Source organism: Cryptotermes secundus, unplaced genomic scaffold (assembly GCF_002891405.2).
Source record: "Cryptotermes secundus unplaced genomic scaffold, Csec_1.0 scaffold50, whole genome shotgun sequence".
NCBI classification, from domain to species: domain Eukaryota; kingdom Metazoa; phylum Arthropoda; class Insecta; order Blattodea; family Kalotermitidae; genus Cryptotermes; species Cryptotermes secundus.
Window position 1 is genome coordinate 1,641,111 of NW_019721758.1, and position 4,712 is coordinate 1,645,822.

Sequence of the window (4,712 nt, forward strand, 5' to 3'; positions counted from 1 at the left end):
GTAGTATAGATTACATATTGTTAATTGACATAAATTAATAAGCGGACGCGTTAACAACAATGTGCCACCAAATACCAGAAGTAAATACGTATTAAATACCGTAACCAACTAACACTTCATATTTTCTAAGATCTAAGGTTTCATGTCGGTGACAATGAGCTTACTGCCACTGTGACGCCATGTTGCTTGGTACATGGGTATCAACGTTTCGGAGGAACCTGCGACCATGAAGACAAAGGCATCAGGTTCCTCGAATGCGATGGTACCTATAAACCAAATCAAGACATCGTCAGTCCACACACTCATTTTTACCTACGGAGTTATAGGTATAGCAACAGTACATTACACCCATAACAGTTCAATCTGTATACATCTAATGAATATTTAGCATCCTACTCAATGGTGACAAAATGGGGTTTGATCCGACACAATGACGTTTCTTTCCTGGCGGTATTTATTTCAGGGGGGGGGGATGGTAATTTACGTCAGTTCAAATATACACAATTCTATCTTCTGGAACGTAATGTCGTGTAATTCGTTGAAAGTAAACCATCGTTTCAGTGCAACATGTAGCCTCCATCCGAAGGGTTAAATAGTAAGCTAAGCAAACCGGGGTGAAGCAGGTAGCAAGCCTGGTTGTTCAGCTGTTAATCAGTTTTGATATGTAAAATTAATTCAATGTCTGTTAAAATGTTTTTGAACGTCACAAGTATTTACTGATTTGTTTATAACTCCTCCCCTCTCCTACTCCTACTGCCAAAACCCTTTTCTATATTTTATCATCAATCTGTAAAGGATTCAGAATTTTTTCATTGGTTTAAGGCAAGGATTACTTGATTACAAAAAAGGAAGTATACAAGTACATACAATCTGTTTTCATATGGAAGAATATCAAATAACCAATGAGAACTGTTATCAAAATTTATGTTGATGATTACCACCACAAGTAACTAAAATTAAACTCACAAACAATTTTTAGAAAAATCAAGAAATGTTCACTTCCATTTCATAATTTATTACTGGGGTAGATTTTGATGTGTCTCAGAAATACCTTGAAGCACAACACCGATATCAAAGTATTCAACAAACTACTCCTATAAGTGATTTATCAACCACATAGGAATTTGATTACAAATTCCAACATAAGAGTTAATATTATGTTAATACACCATTTGGCTGAGCCACAGTCCAGGTGGTTAGTCGCTGGCTTCCCACCACGGCAGCCTGAGTTCGATATGGGTTTTGTGATGAACAAAGTGGCACTGGGGCAGGTTATCTCTGAGTAGTTTGATATCCCCTGACAATTCCCATACCACAGACTGCTCCATACTGATCTCTTCACTGCTATTGTTTGGTAGCGGCTTCCAACAGTGAACCTTCCCTTTCCTGTGAGTTCCGGAATGGTCCCCAGCCTCAGTGACCAGCTTCTAAACACAACAGCTCATGAGTGAACCACAGCAATTCTCAGAGTCAATTACTTTACGACTGGCAGTTTACCGCCTATCAGTTCGTCTTGGCACCAGGCCCCTTGAGGATCATGACCAGAGATTCTTTTAGCAGTTCTCTGCTAACTGGTCCTGCTTATAACATCTCAGCATGGACTGTGTAGAAAACTTTTCTTCCATTACTACTCTCGTCTCTTGTAGCCATGGAAACATGCTTACTTGTGCTGCTACCTAGCAACGGGTCTACATGCCACAACAGTTTTACAGTGGAATCAGGGATGAGTTGCATATGTACAATGTGCTTGTGACCTCAATGATAAACAGAAAAGAAAGTGTGTGGACATCTGTCAATGAAATGCTGTTGAAAGAAACCAGACTTTTTACAGTCCATAATCACCTGTGATAAATTTTTGGTAAAACATTATGACACAGAATCAAAACAGCAGTCAAGTGTTTGGAAACTCAAAAGATTTGTCTCCATCAAAGAAATTTCAGGGAGACACATCATTAGGAAAGGCGATGGTGATATTTTTTACACAAAAGGCATTGGTCGCCTTAGAAGAAACTGTGAATGGTGATTACTATGCAAATACAGAGTGGGGTGCAGAAACTTCCTTTTTGTGAAGGGAGGGGAGGTTGCAGAAAAGTGGGGATAGGCTCAGCGAACACAGCAGTCACAGAAGTTTCTGTCTAATACCCTTCAGTAGGAAACATGAGGTGGATGAGTGAGCAGCGTGCATTTGCTGTCGAAGCCTATTTTTTGAACAACCATTCCTACATGGCAGTACAGCGTGCGTTCTGTACTCACTTCAGAATGAAGCCCAGAGGTTAGGTTCCCGACCAGAAATCGATTGTTTTGTGGGTAGAGAACTTTAGGACAACCAGGAGTGTGGTGAAAAAATCATCAGGACGACAACGGACCGTTATGATGCCAGAAAATGTGGAGGCAGTTTGACAGTCGACTTTGAGATCTCCAAGACGCTCCGCTCGCAAACATGCAGTCACCCTAGACATATCCAATCGTTCAATGTGCCGAATTCTTCACGAACATCTTCATTTCCATCCCTATAAGATGGTTGTTGTGCAAGAATTTTCACCACGTGATTTCCAGAACCGAATAACGGCGTGCGAAACGTTATTGGACTTGTTTTCTTTAGTGATGAGGCACATTTTCAACTACCCTGATATGTCAACAAGCAGAATATGCACTATTCGAGTGGTAACAATCCCAGAGAGCTCCATGAGAGGCAACTTCACAGTGATAAGGTGACAGTATGGTGTGCGTTGTTGAGGGTTGGAGTTATTGGCCTTCATTTTTTTGAAGAAGACAATCATGCAGTTACTGTCAATTCACAGCAGTATGTGGATATGATTAAAAACTTTTTTGAACCGGCTCTTGAAGAAATGCATCTAGGAAATATCTGGTTCCAACAGGATGGTGCAATGGCCCACACAGCCCAAGCTTCGATGACAGTTTTGAGGGCAAAGTTCCCCAGATGGCTCATCTCACTTCGAGGTGACATCCTGTGGGCAGCGCACTCACCTGATCTAACGTCCTGTGATTTTTTTATGGGGATACCTCAAGGCAGAGGTTTTTAAACATCACCCCACAAACCTGCTTCAGCTGAAGAATGTTATTCGGCAGGAAGTAACCCAAATTCTGGTGCACATGCTGGAACGTGCAGAGGGGAACTTCAGAAAACGGTTGCATCAGTGCATAGAGAACAGTGGCCACCACCTTCAAGATATTTTGTTTAAAACTACATGATTTAAAACTTTAAAGTATGTTCTTTCATTAGCTAAACATTAATTTTGTCTATCAGCAATAATTTTTCTTTTATTCGCCTTCAAAAAAGGAAGTTTCTGCGCCCCACCCTGTGCTATTTAGAAGAAGAAGAAAAAAGACCAGAATTCATGACAAAACAGTAGTTTCTGCTTCAAGACAATGCATGGCTGCATACAGGCACTAGTAGACATTGGTGGAACACCTGTACAACACCCACCTTACAGTCCAGATCTTGACCCATGTGATTCTTTTTGGGCATTTTCAACATTTAAACATGAGTTACAAAGCCAGAAATATTGCACTGACACTGAGAGAAACAAGCCATCATAACTACCTTATGCAATACGTCTGAAAATGGCCTACTGCACATGTCTGAGAAGAGTGTGGGATGCTGCAAAGAATGCACAGCATTCAGAAATATTTAAAAAATAAACTGTCCAAGACTTGGGAATTCTCAGTGAGTAACATGAGTATTTTCATTACTTTTAAAACTCCCCTCATATTGACATGCCAGTTCTTATTTTACTGAGGAGATTCTGAATAATGATTCTGCAGGGAACTTAAATGCTGGGAAACTTCTAAATTTCTTCATAATTTCTTAGCTGACTTAAGTTTCATATAATGTTTTTATAAAACACTTGGTGCTCTAGCATAAACATTTCTGTGTCCAACATGAAGAGAACCTTGCAAGAACTGCAAAAAAGCAATTGAAACTACAGCTTTACAGAATCACAGCTGTGAACTCCCTGCTACATATCACCCAGCAATTTATGTAACTGCTTTTTTCAGCCGACTCATGGTGGCAAGCTTGTTCCCAAGACATTTCTTTTCAAGATTCATTTGAACACAAGAATACACAATGTTAACAGACTTGCACACAATTCTACTCTCTCATGTAAAAGTTTGTGCTTGATACACCCACAGCAAGAGTAAGATTTTAAAGACCCTCTGTTTTATGTAGATACAGTTAATTCTGGGAGATGCTCGTATAACAAGAAGATACTGAAATGAAGTGACCCAGTAAGTTTCTTTCACTCTATGTTATGGCTGCAGATCACCAAGGAAGAAAGCAGCAACCCACATGGCCACCAAATTTTCTCCTTGTGTACGGCAAAGTACAAATTATCAATGCACGTTATGATGTCTTATGTTCATGTATGGTTTATTTAACGAACACAAGTTTAACTTTAAACCAAAAAGTATTTTCTGTACAACCTGATATCCAAAGCACAGTTCTCAAAAAAACTGTTTAAATTTCATTTTGTTATGGATAATATTCTGATCACAAACTTCGGTGCATAAGTGTTCAACTGCATATTTAATTGTTCTTTCAAAGGGCTATCTGCTACTAGTTTTTATTTCTGTACCAATCATTGGGCCGTGTTCAAACGAAGTGACACTTCATGAGGTATTGTGCCTAAAAAGTAAAACTTCATGGAATCATAACTTACATTTTTACCTGCTACATGGTTAATAAATAA